General features: G+C 36.2%; 1 protein-coding gene across 7 annotated transcripts in view; it reads right to left on the reverse strand.

Moving 5' to 3' along the window:
• FKBP5 (FKBP prolyl isomerase 5) overlaps window positions 1-13610 on the reverse strand; it is a 113658-nt gene that overhangs the window by 93852 nt on the left and 6196 nt on the right. The window lies entirely within an intron of this gene.

Below are 13610 nucleotides of genomic sequence, written 5' to 3' on the forward strand. Positions count from 1 at the left end.
AATTTCCAGTCTCTCATTACTAGAATGTAAGTTCCAGGATGGATCTCTTAATTACCCTGATATAGGAACTATTATTAGCATGTCCAGATGGTGAAATTCAGGGGCGTAACACTGCTCACGTGCGGTGGAGCCAGACAGGATGACTCCCGAGCCTGCATTTGAACCATTTCACCTACTGACTCTGGTGAAGTCACAGGTCCCTGGCTTTGACTCTAGATTATTTCCTGTGACTAGGCTCCATCCTGACAAGCAACAGGACAGTACACTCTAAATTCACACATGTTCTGCTAAAAAAAGATACTCATTCTTATCATTTGTTATTAGCTGAGTTTCCAAAGCCAAGAAACATTTTTTAAATGATCAGTTAAAATGCACAAGGTATCTGGACTGTATCTAGTCAATAATAAGCTGGCTTTTTTTTCCTTGTGTTGGACCCACAGATATTAAAACAAAATGAAAAGGTTTTATGAAACTACACAAAGAAGGAGCATAGCACATGACACCAAAACTACTTTTCCAAGACCTTTTTTCAAGTGTAATAGTCAACTTCAGGAATAAAACTAACTCCAACTTTAAAATACACACAACAAAATTTTCTGAGGTATTACACCAAAGGAAGAACATGGTAGCTACCTGAAAAACATCCAGTAAACACAAAATCACATGTAGAGCAAAAAAATGAAGGTGAGGGACTCCCCAGGTAGCCCAGTGGTAAGACTCTACATTTCCAATGCAGGGGCGGGGGTTTGATCCCTGCTCTGAGACTAAGATCCCACATGGCTTGTAGTGCAGCCAAAAAATTAATCAAATTAAAAAAATAAGGCCGTTAAGAAAAAAAGGTGAGTTCCCAGTAAGATTTCGCCTGATTCTTTTCTTGTTTCTCAGATTACTGACTTCTTTTCTTGATTGCTCTTTTCATCATCCCATCTCCTATTACTGCAAGTTGTTTAGTCACTAAGTCGTGTCCGACTCTTTTGCAACTCCTGGACTGTAGACCAGCAGGCTCCGCTGTCCATGGAATTTCCCAGGCAAGACTACAAAAGTGGGTTGCCATTTCCTTCTCCAGGGGATCTTCCTCATCCAGGGATCGAACCCACATCTCCTGCATTGGCAGGCAGATTCTTCCCCACTGAGCCACCTGGGAAGCCCATCACTGCAAGTACCTCTTTTCAAAATGTAGTTTTCAATCAACAGCTTTTCCCCTGTCAACCACTTCATTCCAGAACTCATCCACTCTTTTTTTTTCCCCAGAACTCATCCACTCTTTTTTTTTTTTTCCTCATCCACTCCTAATTTCAACTTTACCTGCAGATGACTTCCAGATCTAGCTAGTTTCTCCCTCTTCCCTTCTCCAGTTTTTTAATCTCTCCTGAATTGCCTGACTATAGATACTTAAGAACTTTTTTATAGCTTTACTTTTATTTTTTTAAAAAGAAAATCAACTTTTTCAAAATTGGCTCCTTCCCTGTTTACTTCATCATCTGTATTGTCTGGCTATTCTCCTACAACTTCAAAAACTTCATTTTTCTCCGCTTAATCAACAGGACCCACCAACTGTGCATTGTTTCCTACTATCTTAACTTTTCAATGCCACAGCTATCACCACATTCTGGGTTTTCTTCCTTTCCTTCCTGAGTCACCACAGCCCTCCAGCCTATTCACTCCCTTCTATTCATTCAGTACATACCACCAGTAAACCTCTCTCACACAGCACACGCCCCAGTTCAAGGACTTAAAATCGCTCCTAAGAACAATGAAACCAAACTTCTCAAACCAATGCTCAGGGCCTTCCATCCTTTCAGACGGTCACTTGTAAATGTTGAGCTTAAACATCCCAAGGAGACATAACCTTTGAAAATCAACATTTTGATCTTTCACATCTGGATCACTGTAACGTATACTCTAAATTTGTAGAAAGGACAGGCTACCATCTTCCACTTGACTTCAACTACTTATGTCAAGCAATGGGAATATTTGGTTTAATCCTTCTACTGAACCACTCAAATTACCAGAAGGAGGATTCATTTTCAAAAGTTGAACTCTTCTAACCCACAAAATGAAAGCATGTAGTTATCAGAGAATAACACCTCATGTCCTTAATGAATGCAAAGCAGTATACTATCTTTAAGGGGGAATTTTCCAACATCTATAAAAAGTGGTAAGAATACACAGAAGATCTATACAAAAAAGATCTTCATGACCCAGATAGCAACAATGGTGTGATCACTTACCTAGAGCCAGACATCCTGGAACATGAAGTCAAGCAGGCCTTAGGAAGCATTGCTACAAACAAAACTCATGGAGGTAATGGAATTCCAGTTGAGCTATTTCAAATCCTGAAAGATGAGGCTGTGAAAGTGCTGCACTCAATATACCAGAAAATTGGGAAAACTCAGCAGTGGCCACAGGACTGGAAAAGGTCCATTTTCATTCCAATCCCTAAGAAAGGCAATGCCAAAGAATGTTCAAACTACCGCATAATTGCACTCATCTTACATGCTAGCAAAGTAATGCTCAAAATTCTCCAAGCCAGGCTTCAGCAGTATGTGAACTGTGAACTTCCAGATGTTCAAGCTGGATTTAGAAAAGGCAGAGGAACCAGAGATCAAAGTGCCAAGGTTCGTTGGATCATCAAAAAGGCAAGAAAGTTCCAGAAAAAACATCTGCTTCTGCTTTATTGACTACACCAAAGCCTTTGACTGTGTGGATCACAACAAACTGGGGGAAATCCTTAAAGGGGAATACCAGACCAACTGACCTGCCTCCTGAGAAATCTGTATGCAGGTCAAGAAGCAACAGTTAGAACTGGACATGGAACAACAGACTGGTTCAAAATCAGGAAAGGAGTACGTCAAGGCTGTACATTGTCACCCTGCTTATTTAACTTATATGCAGAGTACATCATGCAAAATGCTGGGCTGGATGAAGCACAAACTGGAATCAAGATTGCTGGGAGAAATATCAATAACCTCAGATATGCAGATGACACCACCCTTATGGCAGAAAGTGAAGAACTAAAAAGACTCTTGATGAAAGTGAAAGAGGAGAGTGAAAAAGCTGGCTTAAAACTCAACATTCAGAAAACTAAGATCATGGCATCTGGTCCCATCACTTCATGGCAAATAGATGCAGAAACAATGGAAACAGTGACAGACTTTATTTGTTGGGCTCCAGAATCACTGCAGATGGTGACTGCAGCCATGAAATTAAAAGACACTTGCTCCTTGGAAGAAAAGTTATGACCAACCTAGACAGCATATTAAAAAAAAGCAGAGACATTATTCTGCCAACAAAGGTCCGTCAAGTCAAGGCTATGGTTTTTCCAGTACTCATATATGGATGTGAGAGGTGGACTATAAAGAAACCTGAGCACAGAAAAACTGATGCTTTTGAACTGTGGTGTTGGAGAAGACTCTTGGAGAGTCCCTTGGACTGTAAGGAGATCAAACCAGTCAATCTTAAACGAAATCAGTCCTGAATATTCGTTGGAAGGACTGATGCTGAAGTTGAAACTCCAATACTTTGACCACCCGATGCGAAGAACTGACTCACTGGAAAAGACCTTGACGTTGGGAAAGATTGAAGGCAGAAAGAGAAAGGGACGACTGAGGATAAGATGGTTGGATGGCATCACTGACTCAACGGACATGAGTTTGAGCAAGTTCCGGGAGTTGGTGATGGACAGGGAAGCCTGGCATGCTAGAGTCCATGGGGTCGCAAAGAGTTGGACGTGACTGAGCGACTGAACTGATAAAATGTATTAGTGCAAATATCCTTTAGCCCTCTAATAGCACTTCCAGGAAATATCCTGTAGATAGTCTCACAGAAGAAGGTTATTAAACACAATATTGTTGAAATGGTAAAAAAAAAAAAAAGGGGGGGGGGGTTGGGCACACTCCTGAAACTTCCTTGACTATTATTATACATCTTCACAGTGGAATATTATGCAGCAATTACAAATAAAGAAGCAGTTACAAGGACTTCCCCGGTGGTCCAGTGGCTAGGACTCTGCACTCCCTGTGTAGGGGGCCCAGATCCAACCTCTGGTCAGGGAACTGGATCCCACATGACGCAACTGGGAGCTTGCATGCTGCAACTAAAGACACCAGAACTAACACCCACTGCAGTCAAATAAATAAATAATTTTTAAAAAATCCTTATAAATGGAGCTGTTACATGAGTTGACATGGAAAGACGTTTAAGGAGGGAAAAAGCAAGTTATATAACAATGTAAAGTATTATTTTATTTGTATAAAGAAAATGCACATATATTTGTAAATGCAAAAAATATCTAGGGAAAAAATACCAGTCATTAACAGCAGCAAATTCTGGAGAATGGGATTCAGAGAAAGAAACAAGGGAGTTTTACTTTTTGTATGGTGTGTGTGTGTGTGCGCGCGCACACATACATTATCTTTTTAAAAAAATCATCTTAACTTTCATTTTTAAAATAGGACTGAGCACAGCAAAGACTCCTAATTTTGGATGAATGTAATTGAACTTGATTATCTATAGTGCAGGAAATATGAGCTACTCAAAGTGCTTAACGAGAAACTCATCCATTCATTCAACAATTACCTATGGAACACTAACTACATGTCAGGCATTGTACCTGATGATACTAACATAATGGTGAGCCAGAAGGACCTCCTCCCTGCTCCATTTTTCCTGTTTGCCTTGTAAGAACCACTCTGACTTTCAGGTTTGTGTTCTTGTTGTGCCTACTGTGCTACAGTTTCCCATAAAATAGATACAAATTAATAGAATAATTACATCAAAGAAAAACAAGTGCTTTAAATGTTATTAACTCTTAACTCCTTCATAATTAACTGAAAAAGTTATCAGAGACACACTTTGTGAAAGAACAATTCAACAAGCACCATTTCAAATAAATTTTTAAAAGTAACTTAGATGGTAAATGAAATTTAAGGGAAATTAGCTAAGAAAATTCAAAAGGAAAGAAACATTATAGGAAATTTTTCTTTTCTGTACAGATTTATATATACTCACTAAATTCTTCTACAATAAACATGTACTCTACCATAAGGAGAAAGTAAGAGCTGTTCTTGAAAAGAACCCTTTGTTGCAAAAACAGATCAGCTATTGCCTAAAGTTCACCGCCCTAACTCACTATACCAGGCCCTGTATGGTCTGGCCTGGTCTGGTCGAGGTTGTTTTTGTCAGCCTGGAGCCCATTCCACCCTCTACTGCAAACAGCATTCTGGGACTTTCCACTAGGGAATCACTGCTCCTCACCCTGGGGGTGAGCCCATCCCTAGCCCCACCAGTCAGCTCTTTCTAGCCCCCTGGCCATCCCAATGGTTCAGAGGCAAAAACATGACAGATCCAAATCCAATCAATTCTGAAAAAAGGCTGATTTTAATGAGGCTTTTTTTAATTAAAATGATAATTGCTGACATATAATACAGCTAAATTTCCTAGAAGAACTCTGTAATAAGTAGAATTCTCATTTAATGTGGTCCCTGAATATTTTGAGTGACTGTAACTTCAAATCACAAAACTGGAGTCAAAGAATCATAACCGACCTCTTTTGTTGAAATGGAACAACAACAAAAAAAAACAGTATTAGAAAATTCCCATTTCTAAGAAGCTACTAAAACTTCATGCTGTTTCAAACAATAAGAATGTTGAAACCATATAGATCACATCCTGTTAAAACAGCTAAGTATAGAAACAGTAAGAAAACAGGTTACCCAGCATATACGTTAATCACATGTCCTGTGACAGAAATCTTCTAAATCACTTCAAAAATAAAGACCCCAACATGACGCACCTAAAATGCCATAATACCTAAAACAAACAAACAAAACCCAAACACTTGAAATGTACAATAAACAATTATTTATTTTTTAAATAATTTAAAAAAATTTTTTTAATTTTTTTTACCTGTTAACCATTTTCTTTTCAAAACTAAGAAAATATAGAGTATATTAATAAATTACAAGGGAACAAACTTCAACCCAATATGAGAAAATAAAACTTAACCATTAGAATTTCCAGAGAGTGAAATGGATTATCTTGTAAAACAGGGACCTCTCCTTCCCTGGAACTAAAACCAAAACCAACACTCTGTAAGTCTCTGAAAATAAGACATCCTCGAAGAATTCGACTGCTGTGCCAGCTGTTTCATTTCTTGAGAGTATAGCTGAACACATATAATAATCTGTTGCATTTTTTCTAGCATTGCACAATTTTCCTGGCACACAATGTGCATGCTGTATTTATTATCATGTTTAAGCATCTGACAACATTGTAAGAATCCATAACATTATTCTCTAACTAAATGCACACGTAATTTTTTAGTCTTCAAATGGCCATGGATTTCAGTAAAGTATCCTATACATTCTTTCCACAAAGTTTAAACACATTTCCTGAACTTTCAGCTTTCAGTTTCCTGTTCATCAATGGCTACAATTCTAGAGGCAATATATAAACACACCCTAGCCATGGTATTTCCACTTTTGACAACAGTGGATATAAACTTAGTATGATCAAATATAACCACAGTACATATGAATGATATTTGACAGCTAACACAGCAACAGCAGTAATTAGTTAAGGTGTAAAAATGGAAATATAAATATAATCCTTATTAAGAATTCACATAACAACCTCTTTTTTAACTTAGAACTCAGAAAAGGTTTCTCTCTCATTAAAAACTGGTAAGTTTTCTTTATTAAACAATAACGATGAAACCCATCCTGTTCCCTTTTTTCTCTTGCTTACCAGGAGGCTCAGAGCTAAATTCAATGTTTAAATACAGAAAATATCTTGCCTCAGATTACTGATTTAAAGATTTCTTTCCACTCTCATCCTGCTCATAATTTCTCAAGTATTTTATGCTTGAATTCTGGTTTTTATAGTGCTTGCCTTTTAATTACAAGATATCAAATCTTTTCAATGAATATAGAAGAAACAATTTAAAAGATATACCTTTATATCACTAAATAATCTGTTAATCCAATTTACAAAAAATATAGGTCCTAAAATGTATATTTGCTTTCCCCTTTTAAAGTTGTTTCACACATTTCATGATTCATTTTTTAAAAAGTCATTGGTGAGTTCTCAAAAGACTGATAAAATGACAAAAGGATCAAAGCAAATTACTAAATTAGGGACACTAGATTAAGAGAATTATTAATTTTTAAACGTTTTCAATTTTCTAACAAAATTGGTCTGGCAAAGCTAGATAACTGTCATAAAAAATTAACTCACATAAACTGTACTAAAATTTTATTTACTGTTATCGGCATTTTAGATGCAAAATAGACAACAGGTATAAAAATACTTAGGAATCTTAAAGAAAGAGGAAAACTCAGTCACATTTGTTTAGCAGCTATAGACACACAAACACAAAAATATTCAGCACATGGTAATACCAAATAGTTTATTAAAGGAGATATTAATAAAATGAACAAAAACAATATGAAGATGAACTACAACTCAAACTGACAAATCTAACCAAAAACTAAACAAAAATATACCATGAGTTGAACAGAAAATCTAAACAGTCATATTAAAAATGAAAAAAGAAATACATTCATTTTGTAACAAAGACTACAGTCTATAAGAATGTATAATATTAAAGCTCTCCACTTACAGAAGCCACAAATAAAAAATGGAAAATAATAAATGGAATAAGCAAGACAGCCAAATAATTTATATAAAAGTTACAAAAACCAATTGTTCCTTTCTCTCTGATCATACGAGAATTGGAAGGCTTAGACCCAAAGCTAAATTAACATATACTATATTTATGCTATATATTACATACATAACATAGTATTATACACAGTGCACATATAATTATACACAATATAATTTATATAGTACTACTACTGTATAAATTCAGAAGCAAAGGCTAGAAACCACTCATAAAATATAATTTAACAAATTTCTTTAAAACAGTTTACAATAAAAAAATTTAAAAAGAGAAAACAAACTCCTATAATTTGAAGAAAGAGGTTAAGAGAAACTTACACACATAGCTATCAAAAAAATCTAAAATTTAATTTTGAAGCATTTCTCTTTCCTATTAGCATAAATAGAAGCTATAATTTGCTATAAAAAATAATAATCTAAATACAAAACACAAGTTGCAGATCATAAGAGAAAAAAATCCTTCTCAGAAAAATGAAGAAGACAGGAAAAAGAAACGAAACCACAGACAATACAACTAAGGGATCTGATGCAAAGCACTGAGGACACGGAAAAAACCTTCTTTGTGCACTATACAATTCAGCTTCATGGTGTTCGAAATGATAAAGAAAAGTAAGTATTTCCGTAAAAATGAGTGTGGTTAGAAGCCTTTTTTTTTAAAGGGATGTGGCGGGATGAGCAGAGAGGTCTGGGGCATCTTTACGTAACCCATGACACTTATTCTTTCTTTCATCTTGGGGAAGGATACATAACATGAAAATATTACCCGCTGTGAAATAATTTTATGATAAAACTATGCTTAAAGTGACTAAAAAAGTGTTTTCACATCACACAAGTTTTCAAAACACAAGAAGAGCATCTTGCCAAAGTTAAAATAAGACATTTTAAGAACAGAAAAGTGGTGTGACAGTGATTTGGAGATTAGGAACTGACATTACTGAGAAAAAAAATTATGTGCTCTGTAAAAAGTGAAGGAAGCATTTACTGAGCAACTAGAGTATCCTGACACTATATAAAGATTAGGGCTTTATAAAATACAGTCTGTCAGATTACATCTAGGTAGAAAAACGATCTAGAAGAGTACAGTGCTTAAGTTTCCCACCTTTACGTGTGGCATATGGTAAAATGTAAGAGACTGAAGAAGATGTCAGCTTAGAGATAACCGTCCAAGCAGAGGTACAGGTTTGGGGGCTGTGAGGTCAAAGTACAATAGTTCCCAACGTTTCATGCTAACCTTAGGGTCCCATCCATCACTCTATAAAAGAACCTGTGTTCCACCATGATAGGAACAAAATGTCCACTTCTTTGAGAATGTTATCTATATAACACTATTACATTTATAATTTAAAACTTTAAAAATAAAAGAAACCCTTTTCTTTCTAAAGCAGACTTTGGAGTTTGGTTTTAAACATTAAGAATAGTAATGCTAGTCTAAGAAGTGTAATCATGGACTTCTCATTAAGAATAGAGTGAATTATTATGACATTATTCCTAGTAGTAAAATTATTCTTACCTTGGGTCTGATAGTTTTTAGTAGAAATATTATTAATGATACTACTCTAACGCCCACCCAGATGGTTAAGAATCATACTAGGATGACAGTTAAAAAAAAAAAAAAAAAAAAAAAACAGCCCTTGTTTAGCTCTGAAAGATATAGACTGCTAATTATTAGCTGTGGATCTTTAAGTAACTTCCTCTGAACCTCAATGTGCTCATCTATAAAATAAGACTGCTGGACTAGAGAATATTTTCCCACTTTCCTCACCGTTTTGCCCTATTCCTTTCTACTTTGTGACTTTGGTGATTTAGGATCTCTACTGGGATTTTTGAGGGTAGAGAGGAAAACAGCAGAAACCCACTAAACTTTGAAGAAAAGGAATAAGCATTATGTAAACAAATAGAGTAAGGAGAGAAACAGGGAAATTTAGCCAAAACACATGTTTACAAAAAGAAATGGATAGGTTAAAGAGCCATAATGGTTCAAAGTAGAGGATCATGAACTTCATTGTCAAAATTAGTATGAATAGCAGCTTCAGTTATACTGAAATCAGGAAAGACAGTGAGAAATGCAAGAGACATAAGACTTAGAAACGTTATTGATAGCACATAAGAATGCTTTACAAATAAGCCAAAAAATTTCCCCAAGTTCCCCCAAAATATATGGAGAAGATGTCATACTCCCTGCTTTAATCACTCATAATTCTGCCCCAACACAATCCCCCACTATTTTCCACACATTATACCCTCGAATCCATTTGGCTTCATCATTTCAAACAAATCTACGATATCTCCCCTTCGTTATCATTCAATGTTCTACCTGAAATGCATTCTCCCTTCTCTCAATTTATAACAATAATTGATCATGCTCTAACTACGTGGCTTGTTTCCGGTTTTTTTGGCTTATGCTGGGTCTTCTAACCACATTTGAGGCACTATTCTAAGCACTTGGCATGTATTAACTCATTTAATTCTCTCAACAGTCCTAGGAAGGAGATCAAGTAACTTGCTGAAGATTACACAGAAGCAGAGTCAGGATTCTAACACAGGCAGTCTGGATCCAAGGAGCCTATCTCCTTAACCTGCTGACTAGTCCTACAAAGCTCAGGTGGAGTTCTGTCACCTTCCTGAAATTCTCATCTGCTTAGCAATTACTTCTGCCTCAAGAGTTCTTAAGTACACCACTCATTTGTCACTTACCACAGGATTTGGGTTGTTACTTATCTTTTGTGTACATGTTCTATCTTGTCTAAGAACAGGATCTTGTTTATTCTGTAACAAGACTACTTAGAACCTAACAACTTATTATCCAAACACAAAATTGCTTATTAATGAAAGTATAATTGTATTTAATATTTACTGAAGACATATGCCTGGTTCTGGGCTAAGTACTTTGTATGTATTTGTCTCATGTAAACCTCACAACCCTTAGGTAGGTATTAACACTGCATGCACCTCCCAAAATTACAGATGAGGAAACTGAGGCTCAGAGAGAAGCTATGTATCTTGTCCCATATCACAAAGTGGTGGTGACAGTCTTACCTAAGGGTCCAACCAGACTCTTGATCTCCACCCAACCACAGAACACCCTGAAGACAAAATCAGTCCTAACAACTCAACTCAACTTTCACTTACTCTGCAGCACTATGCTGAACACCAAGCATTCCGAATTAAGGGGCACAGCTGCTCACATTGCACTAGGACCTCAGGGCCAAATTCTGATACCACAGGCAGAGCCGCCATCCCCAAAACTTCAGGAAGATTTTATCTTACATTTTAAACCAAAATAATCCTTGGAAACTCTTCCATCCCATTCCTTCTCCCTTCAGGCTCCCCCACTCCCTATACCTTAGGACTCACCTCTAGTTTCTGTACATAGAGAAGGATCCCACTATCCTAACAACTGTAACTTGCCCAAGATCATGTAGCAATACTCCTCATCCAATGTCTATCCCCAGCATAATAGCCTTCCTATAAATGATGTAATTTTCTCCTCCATTTTCCACTCTTAATAACCATTATTTTCTGCATAAGCATCTCAGAATCCCTGTATTATTCCTACTTCCCACAGAACAAAATAATCAGATATACTGGATTATCTAAAACAGTATCAAATTTTATTCTCTTTTCCCTGACTCAGTAATGTAAAATTGCATCTTGTAAAATTTCCACCAGAAGGAAATTCAAACAATTCCCAGAAGAGCAGAAAGAAGAAAGATCTCCATAAACTGACCAAAGGCAAGCCAAGTTGATAAGCTACAATCCATCCGGAAAGGACTCAGGCCCAAGACCACTGGAGGCTGGCTACTGCTCATGCGAAGTGCAAGAGACATCACTTACTTTCCCACTTCTATTTTATATCCTCTCAACTAACCTCAGGTTCCTATCTTTCTGACAAACCTCAATTGTAGGAGCCTGTAAAGAGAAGGGAAAGTAATGAGATAAGAGTGTCAGGTCACTTTTGGCATAATAGCTTTTTGATGAGAACTATCTTGGACAGGAAATTTGCCACCACAGAAGCACAAGACATCCTGAAAATGTGTTATATACACTCAGTGTCTCTCCCACTTCAGAGCACCTGCAGACACCCTGGGCTAGAAGGAACTCATCTGGGCCATTGCTATGGTCTAAGAAAGCCTGCTGCCTAGACTCCTGCTGGCCATCACTCACTAGGTTGAGTGGTTTGGAAACCATCTACGTCACCTTGGTTCAAATATAGTGATTTCTTAGGCCTTAAAAATTATGTATTTGTTTGTAAGACTGAAGCCTCTCTAAAAGGGAAGAAAATGCTCTATTTTACTTTAGTAATATATCTTAATTTTGATATATATCAAGTTCATTATAGATTAAGGATAACTTCCTGCTAACATGTTACCCAAATTAGGACAATTAGGAAATGAAAAGGACAAAAAAGCATAAATTTAGAAACAAAATGATTTAGTGACTCACTGAGCTTAAGCAAAGGAAGAGTAAGAAAAAAAAAATGACCAGTAAGAATAACAGTGTCACGAACAGCGAAAGAGGAAAGTCAAGAAAGTGTTTGACTGGGGGCGGACGGAGCACGTGCTGGTGTGCAGCTGCTACAGAGATGGTATTTACACACATTGAGTTTCAAGACACAGGTGAAAATCTGGGCCTCAGTTTTGGAAGGCCTCAAAAAGATTTAGATTTGGAGCCTAAAAATGCTCAGCAATGACTTAGTTTTTAGAGAAAGAAAAAATAATAGCCAAAACATTTAAACAAAAGCATTCCTCAGACACTACATTTTGAAGATAAGCTAACTTTTCAGATGAATAGTATTTTATTCTATAGAGTATTTGGACTAATTTACTAAAAGGAAAAGCTAAAAAATTTCTTTCTTTTCCAGGCTATGAACTGACAGAAAGGAACTAAGAATAAGAATGGTTTCAGAATTACTGATCGTCTAAAGCCAAGTCTCTGAGCTAAAACACACTGCTTTTCAGCAGTGTACAACAAAATTTGGGGGGGGGGGGGAATCTGGTATACTAATACTACTGCTTTACAATATTTGTGAGAATGTAACAGTTTTAAAAGCACTTTAACTGAACTGTTGATAATTAATAAATCTGGAGAATAGGTATACAGATGTTCATTATACTGGTGTCTCCAGTTCTGTGTATGTTCAAAACTTTCATAATAAAAAATCTAAAAGAAAAGTTACCTATAAGTATTTTTAAAGTTCTACCTGCAGTTAAGGCTTGACAACTCAAAACAAAATTCTTAAAACTTTTCAAATAATGTTTTATTCATGCTCAACAGACCAGTGAAATTTAGTGTCTAAAAAAGGGAGAAAAGGCCCAGCCATTTCAGAGGAACATGAGTGTGTTCACTAAATGAAGAAAGTCAGTCCTATTACCCATGTTGGCCAAGTTCGACATTTGTCATTTTTCTCGTCAAAGAACTTAACATTTGTTAAAGAAAAAATTTACAGACAATATATATGTACAGTTCTGGTTAGTAAAGGCAACATAAGTGTTTATCCCCAGTCATCAGTGATTAATTTGTTGAGCCTGTTGGTTAGTTCTCCTGTTACTTCAAATCATCTTCCACCCTAGCAAATAACCAAACAAACTTCTTAAGTAGATGCAAAAAAAAAAAAAAAAAAAAAAGATGAAAAGTGAATATCCATAAATAATGCCCAATCCTAAATTGTGAAGAACACGTATTTAAGCTTACATAAAATAGCAAATCAAGAAAAAAAAGTTGAATGTCTTTAACAACTGACATATTTTAAGATATGACTTAAATAAGTTTAACTCAAATCAAATCACTCTATGGCAGCACTAAAACTAATAGAGAGCACCAAATTCACCACTTCGATTTACCACTTACCTATGATCAAGATTAGTTTATATGGTTTGTAAGCACCACTCCTTCTCCCTATTATAAATACCACCCAAAAAAGACAACCA

This window comes from Muntiacus reevesi, chromosome 20 (genome assembly GCF_963930625.1).
Source record: "Muntiacus reevesi chromosome 20, mMunRee1.1, whole genome shotgun sequence".
Taxonomy (NCBI): Eukaryota; Metazoa; Chordata; class Mammalia; order Artiodactyla; family Cervidae; genus Muntiacus; species Muntiacus reevesi.